The sequence below is a fragment of the Oncorhynchus clarkii genome, chromosome 1 (assembly GCF_045791955.1).
Source record: "Oncorhynchus clarkii lewisi isolate Uvic-CL-2024 chromosome 1, UVic_Ocla_1.0, whole genome shotgun sequence".
Taxonomy (NCBI): Eukaryota; Metazoa; Chordata; class Actinopteri; order Salmoniformes; family Salmonidae; genus Oncorhynchus; species Oncorhynchus clarkii.
Genome location: NC_092147.1, coordinates 26071458 through 26088249, shown reverse-complemented (window position 1 = coordinate 26088249; position 16792 = coordinate 26071458). Strand labels below are relative to the sequence as shown.

The 16792-nt window shown below is 43.4% G+C and overlaps 1 pseudogene; it reads left to right on the top strand.

The window, feature by feature from the left end:
- Window positions 1-16326, top strand: part of LOC139370671 (splicing factor 3B subunit 3-like) — a 35500-nt pseudogene extending 19174 nt beyond the window's left edge.
- Window positions 16327-16792: the final 466 nt, after the last annotated feature.

The window sequence follows — 16792 nt, the reverse complement described above, 5'->3', positions numbered from 1 at the left end:
TCATGAGGTAGTGGAATGGATTTCAATTCAAAGTAAATTTGTGGAATTTAGTTCCTCAATGTGTTTGAGCCTATCAGTTGTGTTGTGACAAGGTAGTGGTGGTACACAGAAGATAGCCCTATTTGGTAAAAGACCAGGTCCATATTATGGCAAGGACAGATCAAATAAAATAAACGACAGTCCATCATTACTTTAAGACATGAAGGTCAGTCAATACAGAACATTTCAAGAACTTTGAAAGATTCTTCAAGTGCAGTCGCAAAAACCATCAAGCGCTATGAGGAACTGGCTCTCATGAGGAAAGCCACAGGAAAGGAAGATCCAGAGTTACCTCTGCTGCAGAGGATACGTTCATTTGAATTACCAGCCTCAGAAGTTGCAGCCCAAATAAATGATTCAGAGTTCAACCAAAACAGACACATCTCAACATCAACTGTTCAGAGGAGACTGCGAATCAGGCTCTTCATGGTCAAATTGCTGCAAAGAAACCACTACTAAAGGACACCAATAAGAAGAAGAAACTTGTTTGGGCCAAGAAACACGAGCAATGGACATAAGACGGGTGGAAATTTGTCCTTTGGTCTGGATTCCAAATGGGAGATTTTTGGTTCCAACCACCGTGTCTTTGTGAGACGCGGTGTGGGTGAACGGATGATCTCTGAATGTGTATTTCCCACCGTATAGCATGGCGGAAGAGGTGTTATTGTGTGAGGGTGCTTTGCTGGTGACACTGTCTGATTTTATTTAGAATTCACACTTAACCATTATGGCTACCACAGCATTCTGCAGCGATACTCCATCTGGTTTGGGCTTAGTCCCACTATCATTTTGTTTTTCAACAGGACAATGACCCAACACACCTCCAGGATTTGTAAGGGCTATTTTACCAAGAATGAGTAATGGAGTGCTGCATCAGATGACCTGGCCTCCACAATCCCCAGACCTCAACCAAATTGAGATGGTTTGGGATGAGTCGGACTGCAGAGACAAGGAAAAGCAGCCAACAAGTGCTCAGCATATGTGGGAACTCTTTCAAGACTGTTGGAAAAGCATTCCAGGTGAAGCTGGTTGAGAGAATGACAAGTGTGTAAAGCTGTCGTTGGCTATTTGAAGAATCTCAAATATAACATGTTTTGATTTGTTTAACACTTTATTGGTTACTACACGATTCCATATGTGTTATTTCACGGTTTTTATGTCTCCACTATTATTCTACAATGTAGAAAATAGTCAAATAAAGAAAAACCCTTGAATGAGTAGGTGTTCTAGAACTTTTGACCAGTAGGAGGTTTGCGGAAGTAAGATTTATCTGGCCATCAATGGTCGAAGAGCGCTCTCAAATTATTTTGATTTATTAGTAATCAAGTTAGAAAAATGAGCCTGTTTGGCGTTTTCTAATTGATCTGAGCAGCACAATGGACCTGCAATATTGACTTTCTCCACTTCCACTCTGCCTGTCTTTTTTAAATGGATTTATTTCCTCATTCGAAAGAGCTCTGTTTTTAAATGTGTTTTTTTTTCAACATTAGTGGAGCTGTAGCGTTAATGGTTGCTCTTAATTTGCTATTAAAGTTATCAACTACATCATCACTAATGGAAGGCAATGGATTATGCACCCAATGCATATAGGGCCAGTACATTTACTGGACCCATTTAGTCAAGTTGTCTGTCACCACATTTCCCTAATGGAAACACTGCTCTGCCAGTATATTCCAAGAAATCATGTGATTTCAGAGCTTTAGCCTGTCAGTGTAGTGCAGTGGCCTGGCTCACTTTCACTCTGACTTTCATCCTTGACTTGGCTCATACAGCTGGTTAGCCTGCATACATCAGGCATTGTATCTTCTACACACTGGTTTACAGAAGTAGATTTCAAGATTGTTATGCAATGCACTGGGTTAGTGAAGAATACAAATAAAGCTATGGGACTGATAGTAATTGCTTCATGTACCAAATTAGGAGAGATTCTGCCGTAGTCTCAGGGAAGCATTGGAGTCAACATGGGCCAGAATCCCTGTGGAACGCTTTCAACACCTTGTCCATACCCTGACAAATTGAGGCTGTTCTGAGAGCGAAAGGGGATGCAACTCAATATTAGGAAGGTGGATATTCTTAATGTTTTGTACACTATGTACATACAGACACAATTTATAAATAAATACATATAGGATATGATATTATGCTTCATGTATCAGATGAATTCTGAACAAATTATTCACTTCATGATACTGTTGAACACTCACTGTCCAGATATCCCCTTGGTGTGAAACTCTTTGCTCATTTAAACACCTCTCTTCCAGATGAGTTTGACGCCTACATCATTGTGTCCTTTGTCAACACCACCCTGGTTCTGTCTATTGGAGAGACTGTAGAGGAAGTGACAGACTGGTTTCCTGGGGACCACCCTCTCCTGCTCTCTGCTTGGGGAGGATGCTCTGGTGCAGGTCAGTATAACACCCACTCTACATACGCCTATGAAGGGTCCTGAACATGCTCCTTATGTTCTGGAGGGAATACAATGCTGATGGTGAAAGTAGTATAAAGCTGAAGGGAGATTAAGTGCATGGGAGATGTAATATTGCTGTTGAAGTGATGAGTCTTCATGTCTCTTCTATGACAGAATGATGGAGAGAGCTTAAACACATCTGATCTCAGCATTATACACAGACATGGACACTCTGGCCAGGCCCCTTCCCCAGCCCTGTGTAAACGATGAATTTTCTTGTACAGGTGTATCCTGATGGTATTCGTCACATCCGTGCTGATAAGCGTGTGAATGAATGGAAGACTCCAGGGAAGAAGACCATTATTCGCCGTGTAGTCAACCAGAGGCAGGTGGTCATTGCTCTGACCGGAGGAGAGCTGGTTTACTTTGAGATGGACCCGGAGAGTAGTGAAACTTCCTCCCCTGGGTGTTTTATTTAGTCACCCAGGTACTGTCTTTTAGTTTGACCCTGTTTTTATCATCTTTTTCAGGATATCCAGAAGAATCTCCTGCTCAGTGAAAAGTTAATATTTCATCGGACTGTAGATGTTTGATAACCTTTTTCCTCTCACTCTCTCCCCCTCCCCAGTCTGGCCAGCTGAATGAGTACACAGAAAGAAAGGAGATGTCCGCTGATGTGGTGTGTATGAGCTTGGCCGGCGTCCCGTCTGGCGAGCAGCACTCCTGTTTCCTGGCTGCGGGGCTGGTCGACAACACAGTCCACATCATCTCTTTGGATTCCTCGGTATGACTCTTCTCAGGCTACAGTATTTCTTTCCCTTTCTCTTTAAAAGCCAAACTCATCCAGAGCTCAGTTGCTCTGCTGCGATTTCCAATCAATTACAATTTAAGTCGAGTGTTGTGGGGGGGGTTTGGTACAGCTATCACACTTGTAAATAAATTATAGTTAAAAAAACACATCAATAGATGGCTTTTTATAAAATAATGTTTTTTTGCATTTAACTGTTGAATGCTGTTATCAAGGCCATTTCCTTAGTAGATGATGTCGGAGGTCACGACGTGGAAGAAGTAAGTTCTCAGGATGATGAGTTTCCCACCAGTAATTACCAGTTTGTTAGCCATCGTGTGTGTGTGTGTGTGTGTGTGTGTGTGTGTGTGTGTGTGTGTGTGTGTGTGTGTGTGTGTGTGTGTGTGTGTGTGTGTGTGTGTGTGTGTGTGTGTGTGTGTGTGTGTGTGTGTGTGTGTGTGTGTGTGTGTGTGTGTGTGTGTGCGTACATGGTAAATTCCCACTTGGTTACGAACCCACTATGACACTGCCTCCTTCAGTGGCAGATGTGCACTTGTGACTCATAAAGGGGCGATATCTGTAGCATAGTACATCTCCCCCTCCGGGCTAATGTGATGGGCTGTCACTGTTAAGGAAGCCCAACACAGGGATCATTGGCCATTTTCATTGAACTCTTTGGTTTGCTTATATAGAACGGGTACTAGCTGTTTGCTGAAATGGGTGCATGAGGGAAGTTCGTAACGTGGCTCGAGCACTTTCACGAGATGCTAAAATCCCCTATTCTCAAACACAGAGAATAGGCGCATATCCACGGTTATAAACCAAAGACTATAAATATAGCCTACCTATCGCTCTTGTTTCTTTGGCCCAGGTAGAATCAGCTGCTTGAATGCAGAGGGGAGACGATGTGTTGTTTCTTTGGCCCAGTTAGAATCAACTGCTTGAATGCAGAGGGGAGACGATGTGGTGTTTCTTTGGCCCAGTTAGAATCAACTGCTTGAATGCAGAGGGGAGACGATGTGTTGTTTCTTTGGCCCAGTTAGAATCAACTGCTTGAATGCAGAGGGGAGACGATGTGTTGTTTCTTTGCGTTTCCTTGCTCTGGAAGACTGGGGTGATGTCGATGTAAATGTGCCAACATATTTGAGGTGTTGGCAGCTGCATAGGCTATTCTTGTTGAGTGTGGAGACATACTGTTAACATTTTATCCACAACTCTGTCCATCGCCGTTGTAATCTATTAGGAAGTCAAACTGTTCCCAAACTGGAGATTTAAACGATGATGGAGGATCCTCCTGGTTTATCCACCCCACCGCTGCGCCTCACAAAAGGACAGTTTGAAATGTGCCAGTTAGGATTAGAATTTTGATTACAATTGGCACATAGGCTCTAGCCAGCTATGCCTCAACAGGCATAGCCTACAATGCAGTGTTTATTTATGTATTAATTCAGGTTCACAGTGCGGACTACACCGAGATTCCCATACCGTTAGGCACGAATACGTGTACAGTTACATCCTTACTCTCCGACCATTGATCCCCGCTATCTCCTCTGTGTTGGCCATGTCTAGCCACTCCTGGCTGAGCTACCCTTACCAGTCCCGCTGACGCCCCTGTCCTATGAGACTCTGGAGTACGCCTCAGGCTTCGCCTATGAACAGTGTCCTGAGGGCATTGTGGCCATCTCCACCAACACCCTGAGGTAGACAGACACACCCTTGCACTCATACTCACTAAAAACCTCAATTCCATTTGTATTCATCCATAATGAGGATGTCTTCATTGGCAAGATTTGAAGAAAGGGAAGTTATGCTGTTGAAATTAGTCTTCATGTCCCTTCTGACAAACCAATGGAGAGAGCGTAAACATCTCTGATCTCAGCATTTACGGAGATCACATCTCGTTTTGTCATTCCCCCTGAAGCATAGTAATTCTCAATTATAGCACTGATATTTAACTTATGCGGGATATGTCCCATTACTTTTTCTCAAGTTATTCATGTTCCCGTTAATGCCATTAATATCTTGTTATACTGCCTTTGTCTCCCTCTTAGGATTCTGGCCTTGGAGAAGCTGGTGGCTGTTTTCAACCAGGTGGCCTTCCCCCTGCAGTACACACCTCCAAGTTTGTCATCCACCCAGAGACCAACAACTTGATCCTCATAGAGACGGATCACAATGCCTACACAGAGGCCACCAAGGCCCAGGGTAAGCAGTTAATGGCAGAGGTATGGTTCTGACCAACAGGGTTTTATGGACTGAGAGGGTGGGAACAGGGTGACTTTGACTGAGGCTACATGTTGTACACCCAGGCTTTGTAGCTTGTGTAGGCTGATATTATGGAAGTGGTGTTATAAGATACGTAGGGCTGGCACAATTACTGTGTAACCAACAGTTATGGATGAAGACTGTAAAATAACCGTTTTTGTGTGTTTGAGTCCTGTTTCTGCTGTAACATGGACTACAGTAACGTGGACTCTACAACGTGATGAAACTTTGTTGCGCCTTACTGAAACAAGCAAGGTCTTGTAGCAAACAAGTATTTGGTTGCCTAGACCACGCCCCCATGCCTGCAGCATATGCAGTCAAGAGCAGAGTAGAGGAGAAAATGTGCGCCTTTAAACAAAATATACAGTACCTGTCAAAAGTTTGGACACATCTCCTCTTTCAAGGGTTTTTCTCTATTTTTTTACTATTTTCTACATTGTAGAATAATAGTAAAAACATCAAAGCATCATCACACCACCTTCATGCGTCACGGTGGGAACCACACATGCGGAGATCATCCGTTCAGCTACTCTGCATCTCACAAAGACATGACGGTTGGAACCAAAAATCTCCCATTTGGATTTCTACCAGTCTAATGTTCATTCCTTGTGTTTCTTGGCCCAAGCAAGTCTCTTCTTCTTATTGGTGTCCTTTAGTAGTGGTTTCTTTGCAGCAATTCGACCATGAAGGCCTGATTCAACCAGTCTCCTCTGAAGTCTGTTTTGCTTGAACTCTGAAGCATTTATTTTGGCTGCAATTTCTGAGGCTAGTAACTCCAATGAACTCTTCCTTTCCTGTGGCGGTCCTCATGAGAGTCAGTTTCATCAAAGCGCTTGATGGTTTTTGCGACTGCACCTGAAGTAACTTTCAAAGTTCTTGAAATTTTCCATATTGACTGACCTTCATGTCTTAAAGTAATGATGGACTGTCGTTTCTCTTTGTTTATTTGAGCTGTTCTTGCCATAATATGGACATGTTTTTTTTTACCAAATAGGGCTATCTTCTGTATACCACCCCTACCTTGTCACAACACAACTTATTGTCTTAAATGCATTAAGAAGGTAAGAAATTCCACAAATTAACTTTTAATAAGGCACACCTGTTATTTGAAATGCATTCCAGGTGACTACTTCCATGAAGCTGGTTGAGAGTGACAAGTGTGCAAAGCTGTCATCAAGGCAAAGTGTGGCTACAAATATAAAATATATTTTGATTTGTTTAATACTTTTTTTTGGTTACTACATGATTCCATATGTGTAATTTCATAGTTTCGATGTCTTCACTATTATTCTACAATGTAGAAAATAGTCCTAAATAAATAACCCTTGAATGAGTAGGTGTCCAAACTTTTTGACTGGTGCTGTATATATATTTTGTTTAATTTTGGGGTTATTACGGTGACTTTAGAAATTTGACTAACCAGTAAACCGTCATTCAAAATTCCATGGCCGTCACAGCCGTAAAGATACGCCAAACTTCAATAGAAATCATCGTAAGTATTTTTTATAGCGCTTTAATAAAACCCAGAGGCTTAGTTCAGGGCAGGGTTTGAGAATAGGGATGTTCTGTTGAAGTGACGGGTCTTCAGGTCTCTGACAGAATAATAATGGAGAGAGTTTAATGACAAGTCTGATCACAGCATATATACAATGTACAATGATATTGACATGGGGAATTAGACTTTCAAATACTTTTCTTACACTTGTGTGGCTCGCACCCCCTCCCTACTTTCTCTCTGTAACTGACATCACTTCTGTGTTGTGATCCCCTCTACTGGAGATGGTTGAGGCAGCAGGTGAGGATGAGAGGGAGCTGGCAGCAGAGATGGCCGCTGCTTTCCTCAACGAGGCCATCTTTGGGGCACCCAAGGCTGGGTCAGGCCAGTGGGCCTCTCTGGTGTGTCTTGTCAACCCCATCCAGGGTTACACTCTGGACCTGGTCCAATTGGAACAGAACGAGGCTGCCTTCAGGTGAGGACCGAGGAGAGGATAGATGGAAAAGGGCTACTAGGGCAATGTAATTAATGGCTATGCTGGTTTCAGCTATTCTCAGTGTAATTGCAGTGTATTCGTACTATAGATGGTGAAACGAGGAATCAGAACTGTCATTCAGTGCAGGGTTTGAGAGGGATGTCATGCTGTTTTAATGAGTCCTCATGTCTCTTCTCAGACTAAATATTAATGGAGATAGTTTAAACACCTCTGATCACTGCATTATACACGGAGGCCACAGACATTGACATAGGGAATCAGACTGATGGGAAATACTTTGGTTACACATGCTGATCTGTCTGTTCTGTCCCTGCAGTGTGACTGTGTCGGTTTGCCAGTGGAGGTGATGACTGGTGGGGATGGCCCGGGGACATGATCCTTAACCCCCGCTCTGTGGGAGACAGTTTCATCTATACCTATCGACTGGGAGGGGACAAGCTGGAGTTTATGCACAAGGTGAGTGACAGAAGATATGACTAATCCAGTGGTTTCTGGCTCTGGCTGGTTGACCACAGCTGTGCACAGGAATTCTCCAGCTGTTATTTCAGAAAGGTCATAATTGTGCTGAGAGAGTCAGAGTACTATCATACTTGCCACCACCCCCTCCCCTTTACCGAACTCCCAGAGGGACAATGGTTACTTTGTTGAACCCTTTTCCAGTCATATCAGTATTCTACACTTTATTAATAGAATCAGAAACTTGAAGCTTTCACATATGACCCTTTCTTTTAAAGATTGTTTAATTCACATGTCAATGACAGATAAACACTGTTGTTGAGATGGTAAGTTAATAGGGATATGCATCTTTCCCTTTCAAGACTATTGGATATATGGGCTTCGATACAATATAAGAATAATGTTTTAGTTTGAAACAATTCGGTGCGATACGAGAGATTTGTTGCGTAAACACGTTCATTTTCCATTCTAAATTGAAATCTGCTGCTGATGGAGCTCATTCGCTGTGTGTAAGTGATGTATGTCTATGGTGTATGTACTATGTAGGCACCTTAGCTGAGCCATAAAGGAGACTAGGCCACTTCAGATTAGGGGGGGGGTTGCCCCCCACTTTGGTTCTGAAATCACCATCATCCGCTAACTAACTTGTGCTAGTAATGTATCAATATTTATTGTTTACAAATTAGCTATGGCATAAGCCCTGTTCGGATGGGACTAGTATTACTAAAGAACGTATGTGTGTGAGAGAGATACACACTACCATTCAAAAGTTTGGGGTCACTTAGAAATGTCCTTGGTTTTGAAAGGAACACTTTTGTCCATTTTTAAAATGACATCAAATTGATCAGAAATAGTGTAGACATTGTTAATGTTGTAAATTACTATTGTAGCTGGAAACGGCTGATTTTTATGGAATATCTACATAGGCGTACAGAGGCCCATTATCAGCAACCATCACTCCTGTGTTCCAATGGCACATTGTTAGCTAATCCAAGTTTATCATTTTAAAAGGCTAATTGATCATTAGAAAACCCTTTTGCAATTGTTAGCACAGCTGAAAACTGTTGTTCTGATTAGAGAAGCAATAAAACTGTCCGCCTTTAGACTAGTTGAGTACCTGGAGTATAACATTGATGGGTTCGATTACAGGCTCAAAATGGCCAGGAACACAGACCTTTCTTTTGAAACTCGTCGGTCTGTACTTGTTCTGAGAAATGAATGCTAATCCATGTGAGAAATGGCCAAGGAACTGAAGATCTCCTACAACGCTGTGTACTACTCCCTTCACAGAAAAGCTCAAACTGTCTCTAACCAGATTATAAAGGAGTGGGAAGCCCCGGTCCTCAACTGGAAGCTTCATTAAATAATACCCGCAAAACACCAGTCTCAACTCAACAGTGAAGAGGCGACTCCGGGATGCTGGCCTTCCAGGCAGAGTTGAAAAGAAAAAGCCATATCTTAGACTGGCCAATTAAAAATAAAAGATTAAGATGGGGAAAAAAGAACAGACACTGGACAGAGGAACTCTGCCTAGAAGGCCAGCATCCCGGAGTTGCCTCTTCACTGTTGACGTTGAGACTGGTGTTTTGCGGGTACTATTTAATGAAGCTGCCAGTTGAGGACTTGTGAGGAGTCTGGTTCTCAGACTAGACACACTAATGTACTTGTCCTCTTGATCAGTTGTGCACTGGGGCCTCCCACTTTTTTGTTAGTAGCGACGCTACTACTGTGTAACTCCGGTAGGGTAACATCTGAAAAATAGTGCACTTGTTAGTGTGTACTAGTGCTCGACCAGTCGGCGAAAGCCAACATCAACCACGACAGAGAACGGTTGATTGTCAAAGGCAATGAATTCCATTATCTTCGCGTTAATGGATTTCACCTTAGTCGTCTCGCTGAAATGTTCTTATTCTTTCAAATGACTGCTAAACTTGTTGACTGCTCGATCCACACAGCAGACATTGTGTGGTAGGTTAGAAAAGCTGTGTTGCACTTGTAGCGCTACATTTTACGTGGCGTCATTACGCCTACGTTATACACGTATGCACGTCAGCTTTGACATCGGTTTTGCACATCGGCGTTAAACTAGACATCGGGCTCATGTAGGCATTTTTAGCTAATATCGTCCGATATCGTGCATCCCCTAATATGAGCACAACTTTGGATTTCACCCCATCTCAAAATCGAATGGTTTTGACCGTTAGGTAGTTTTTATGGATTGATCTTCTCCTTTCGCTTTGGCCATGCAGTGCTCCTCACAAAAGTGATTGCTGTCCTCGTTATGAAATTATGAGCTTTATCCTGTATATCTAAAAATGACCATATACACTGATTTGGCAAAACTACCAAAAGTATTGCTAATAGTGAAACTAAACCATCCAAATAAAATACAATGCTCAAAAAAAATAAAGGGAACACTTAAACAACACAATGTAACTCCAAGTCAATCACACTTCTGTGAAATGAAACTGTCCACTTAGGAAGCAACACTGACAATACATTTCACATGCTGTTGTGCAAATGGAATAGACAACAGGTGGAAGGAAATTAGCAAGACACCCACAATAAAGGAGTGGTTCTGCAGGTGATAACCACAGACCACTTCTCAGTTCCTATGCTTCCTGGCTGATGTTTTGGTCACTTTTGAATGCTGGCGGTGTTTTCACTCTAGTGGTAGCATGAGACGGAGTCTACAACCCACACAAGTGGCTCAGGTAGTGCAACTCATCCAGGATGGAACATCAATGCGAGCTGTGGCAAGAAGGTTTGCTGTGTCTGCCAGCGTAGTGTCCAGAGCATGGAGGCACTACCAGGAGACAGGCCAGTTCATCAGGAGACGTGGAGGAGGCCGTAGGAGGGCAACAACCCAGCAGCAGTACCGCTACCTCCGCCTTTGTGCAAGGAGAGGCAGGAGGAGCACTGCCAGAGCCCTGCAAAATGACCTTCAGCAGGCCACAAATGTGCATGTGTCTGGAGACGCCGTGGAGAACGTTCTGCTGCCTGCAACATCCTCCAGCATGACCGGTTTGGCGGTGGGTCAGTCATGGTGTGGGGTGGCATTTCTTTGGGGGGCCGCACAGCCCTCCATGTGCTCGCCAGAGGTAGCCTGACTGCCATTAGGTACCGAGATGAGATCCTCAGACCCCTTGTGAGACCATATGCTGGTGCGGTTGGCCCTGGGTTCCTCCTAATGCAAAACAATGCTAGACCTCATGTGGCTGGAGTGTGTCAGCAGTTCCTGCAAGAGGAAGGCATTGATGCTATGGACTGGCCTGCCCGTTCCACAGACCTGAATCCAATTGAGCACATCTGGGACATCATGTCTCGCTCCATCCATCAACGCCACGTTGCACCACACACTGTCCAGGAGTTGGCGGATGCTTTAGTCCAGGTCTGGGAGGAGATCCCTCAAGAGACCATCCGCCACCTCATCAGGAGCATGCCCAGGCGTTGTAGGGGGGTCATACAGGCACCTGGAGGCCACACACACTACTGAGCCTCGTTTTGACTTGTTTTAAGGACATTACATCAAAGTTGGATCAGCCTGTAGTGTGGTTTTCCACTTTAATTTTGTGTGACTCCAAATCCAGACTGGGTTGATACATTTGATTTCCATTGAACATTTTTGTGATTTTGTTGTCAGCACATTCAACTATGTAAAGAAAAAAGTATTTAATAAGAATATTTAATTCATTCAGATCTAGGATGTGTTATTTTAGTGTTCCCTTTATTTTTTTGAGCAGTGTATATTAAGCCCCATTCAGCAGGTATAGCAAGAAGTGAGTTGTCTCTGGTAGCTTACTTTTGCATTTTAATTCAGAAGGTGCCGTGCAGATGTTGCAGATCAGGAACAGATCGCCTACCTTGCGTTGGTCAGTGGGCCGGCCGCTGGGCTGGCCGCGGGGCTGGGCTGGCTGCGGGGCTAAGTTGGATTAGGCTAATGATATTGCCTGAGGTTGTTCGGCAAGCAAAATTACTTGTAGATCAATAACAAAATGAGGTATTTTCGGAAGTTATAAAGATTGTAATATGAGCAAAAACTAACTTGTGAACTGGCAAGCCGTAACGTTTGAATACATTTTCTGACCGACGCATGCTACGTTTGGATCGGTTTGGAGTCTGCATGCTACGTTTGGATCGGTTTGGGGTCTGCATGCTACGTTTGGATCGGTTTGGGGTCTGCATGCTACGTTTGGATCGGTTTGGGGTCTGTATGTGGACACCCCTTACAATTAGTTGATTCAGCTATTTCAGTCACACCTGTTGCTGACAGGTGTATAAAGTCAAGCACACAGCCATGTAATCTCCATAGACAAACACTGGTAGTAGAATGGCCCCTAATTAAGAGCTCAGTGACTTTCAAAGTGGCACCGTCATAAGAGGCCACCTTTCCAACAAGTCAGTTTGTCAAGTTTCTGCCCTGATCAATTTTAGGTGCTGTTCTTGTGACGAAGAACCGTCTAGGAGCAACAACGGCTGTGCCGCGAAGTGGTAATCCATTCAAGTTAATAGAATGGGATCGCGGAGTGCTGTAGTGCGTACAAGTTCTATCCTCGGTTACAACACTCAATACTGAGTTCCAAACTGCCTCTGGAAGAAATATCAACACAAGGACTGTTCTTCTGGAGCTTAATGAAATGGGTTTCCATGGCCGAGCAGCCGCACACAAGCCTAAGATCACCATGCGCAATGACAAGCGTCGGCTGGAGTGGTAGATAGCTTGCCACCATTGGACTCTGGCGTAGTGGAAATGCGTTCTCTGGAGTGATGAATCACGCTTCAACATTTGGGAGTCCGATGGACGAATCTGGTTTTGGTGGATGCCAGGAGAATGCTACCTGCCCGAATGCATAGTGCCAACTGTAAAGTTTGGTGGAGGAGGAATAATGGTCTGGAGCTGTTTTTTCATGGTTCGGACTAGGCCCCTTACTTCCAGTGAAGGGAAATCTTTACACTACAGCATACAATGACATTCTATACGATCCTGTGCTTCCAACTTCATGGCAACAGTTTGGAAGGCCCGACCTTACTAATGCCCCTGTGGCTGATTGGAAGCAAATCCACGTAGCAATGTTCCAATATCTAGTGGAAAGCCTTCCCAGATGAGTGGAGGCTGTTATAGCAGCAAGGGGGGGGGGGGGGGGGGCAACACCATATTAATGCCCATGATTTTGGAATGAGATGTTCGACAAGCAGGTGTCCATATCCTTTTGGCTATGTAGTGGATCTTGAACATTTATAACAGGGACTGATACGTATTGGTGAGTTGTTACATCCCTGTAAAGGAATGCTGTTTTGATTGTCAGACTCCAGGTGAGGACATTTCTCTGGCCATCGCTCCGTTCCAGGGCCGTGTGCTGGTGGGCGTTGGCAAACTGCTACGCATCTACGACCTGGGCAAGAAGAAGCTGCTGCACATGTGTGAGAACAAGGTGAGACGGGGAGACTGTCTCTTTTTCACACACACACACACACACACACACACACACCTCAGTCCTGAGTTCTTCACCTCCAGTGTTGGCCTAGTTAAAAGTTAGATGCAAAAAAAAAAGGGTGTGTGTGTATATATAGGGGGAGGGAGAGAGGGACTACTGTTTTGATTTTATCCCTGGTATGTTTTTGGTTTCTCACTCAATTACCAATAGATCCTGACGTTTGCTATTCTTACATGTTACAATGTTGACACAGAGGAAGTGTCTGCTGGAAGACTAACCTAAATACTAACTTTAGGTTAAGGTCTCATAGTAATCAAGGTAACCACTTGAATTATTAGTGATTGGGAAGATGATTGCTTTGTAAGAATCTCCTTTCAAAAGCAAGGATAAAAGGCCACCGCCTCATGCATTGTACCAGAGGACATTTTACCACGGTCAACCTCTTAGGTTCCACACCTTTCAAATAAAATCCATAGAGCAGTAGTAGGTCAGTTGATGCCCGATATTTAGTTGTTTAATGAAGTCATCTGTCTCGTTTCCAGCATGTCCCCAACCTGGTGACTGGCATCCACACCATCTGTCAGCGGGTCATAGTGACTGACGTACAGGAGAGTCTGTTCTGGGTGCGCTACAAGCGTAGCGAGAACCGGATGATCCTCTTTGCCGATGACACCCATCCTCGCTGGGTAACCACCGCCTGCTGGATTACGACACCATGGCTTCAGCCGACAAGTTTGGCAACATCAGCATTGTATGTGTTCGCTCTTTATTGTTCTTTTCTGACAATGATGTTGGGTGTTATACTGTTGTCTACCTTTTCTGTAGACGCCTCACATTAACAGTTTGATCCAATTGATATTTCAATGATGCCACAAACATATTGAAGGATTTTATTGCTGGAGATGTTAGTACTTACACTTTGTACCACCTTAGGTGTGTTTGCCCCCCAACTCCAGTGATGATGAGGACCCAACTGGGAACAAGGCGTTGTGGGATAGGGGTCTGCTGAACGGAGCCTCTCAGAAGGTATAGTCTTTCTGCTCCCCTGTCACAGCATCAGCTCTGTAAAGACAGGAGCTCAGGGGAACTCTGCTTCTGTCTAAGGACTCTGTCTGTTTTTGTCTCTGGATCAGAGTTTGTCTTGGTGGTGTTGGGTTTGCCTCATCCCAGACCCGGCCTATAACAGACCTGCTGTCCAGGCCAAATCGCTGTTTAACATGCTGTTTAACATACTGTTTTCCATTTGGCTGGTACTCAGTGGGAAATTCCCTCCACTTTGACTTATTGTGGGCAAGTGGTAAAACGGGTGCATGTAAGCGGTGTTTTCTGGGTGGGGAGTGTGAAGTGAGTTAGAATGTTTATGTAATGACCCTGTACCATGTCTCTTGTTCTGTGTCAGGCTGAAGTGATCATGAACTACCACATCGGGGAGACTGCTGTCACTGCAGAAGACCACACGGATACCCGGCAGCTTAGAGTCTGGTCTACACAACAGTCTGTCGGCGTCCTGGTGCCCTTCACTTCCCACGAGGTACTTCACACACACACACATTCATTAAAGACCTAGAGTCAACCATCTGTTTTGAGAACAGTCTTCATTGGCAGGACTTGAAAACAGGGGAGTTGTGTTCATAGAATAAGGAATTGGAATACTAGAATGTACATGAACCTTCTTATGATGGGATCTAGGTCAGGGAGTTGGTCAACCATGGTTTGTGTTGTGATAAGATATTGTCTAAAATAATTAATTTGTTGAATTTATCTCTCTAGCCAGACAGTTTGAGGAATGTTTCCATACATTTTTCTAATTAACTGCCAACACATTCCATTCAAACAATAAATTTAATCCACAGCCGTACACTGGCTGAAATCAGTTGATGATAAGACTTCGACAAGTTGTAATGCAACAAGTACTGATATTGTACCATATAATGGTACCCACAGCTTTCCAAGAAAACAACACTTTTGACATTTGTAGTTTGTTTACATATATTTTAGAGGCTATTTGTATACATTTGTATAAAACCTTTATAAACTGTATTTATAATTATAACAATATGTTAGGTTGACAATTCTATTACACAATTTATGTTATCACATGCATTTTATTTTCCTTTTAAGTAAAATCAGGTTTTATGCCTCTACTGCCATTAATTCCTATTAGAGTGGTTTGGATTTGTCCCTGACTAATATGGCTGCCATTTTCATCCCATTCTGGAACTTTGAAGGTTGACATCGCCCCTCTAGTAATTTAATAGGCTATGTTGTTGAAGTGATGTCATGTCTCTTTTCTGACAAACCAATGAAGAGAGCGTAAACATCTCTGATCTCAGCATATACACAGATCATCCCTCATCTTTTTCTCATTCCTTCCTGAACCATTTGACTTAATATAATGTATGTCAATGTTTTGATGGCACTTAATAATCTATGGTGTGCCTCTTATCTGTCCTCAGGACCATGACTTCTAACTGCTAACTTATTTAAGATGACTTAATATTTCCATAGGATGATGGGACAAAGAAAGCCACACATTATACTCCCTGCTACTAATTCCTCAGCATGTAAATGGAATGTGTACAGAGGACACCACTATGTTTACAAATGGAGTCTTGTACCAAATCCACTGGGTGAAATGTTATGCCAAGAACCAGTGTGTGTGTGTGTGTGTGTGTGTGTGTGTGTGTGTGTGTGTGTGTCCGTGTGTCCGTGTGTCCGTGTGTCCAGTACATTTGGCAAGATCATTAGACATGCTGTGAATTAAGTCTGTTGAACATGATAGCAGAAATAAATCAGAAGCCTTGTTCGTTGGACATCCAGACAGTCTGCCTACTGTATCTGATATTCTTCCTCTGTCCTGTCTGTCTGTGTCTGCAGAATGTAATAGACGGAGATCTGTGTGAGCAGTTCAACTCCATGGACCCCCACAAGCAGAAGAGTTGCTGAAGAGCTGGACCGTACACCACCTGAGGTCTCAAAGAAACTGGAGGACATCTGCACACGCTATGCCTTCTAGAACCCTCGTGTTCTGTACATGCACAAATACACTCACACATACAAACTGTAATTTACAACACCTGACATGTTGAGACTGACACCTGTTCCGCTGTGTTAACATGAAGAGGTGGGAGGTGAACACATTTTTCGAAGTCTTCATCTGTAGGTGCTTTGATTTGTCCTCTAGGCCCTGATTTGTTTGTTAGGCCTATAAATACTATAATACTAATAATAATCTATGGTGAATATTTACCCTGTGGTTTTCACTCATAGGTTGCCATTTAAACCTAGCTGGATTCTTTTGAATTTATCATGTGAATATCATCAGTGCTATAGACGCATACAGGAGCATTTTGGGGGGTTTTAATGCGTGTGACGCATGGCCTAGTAAACACTTTGATATAATTAGGTCAAA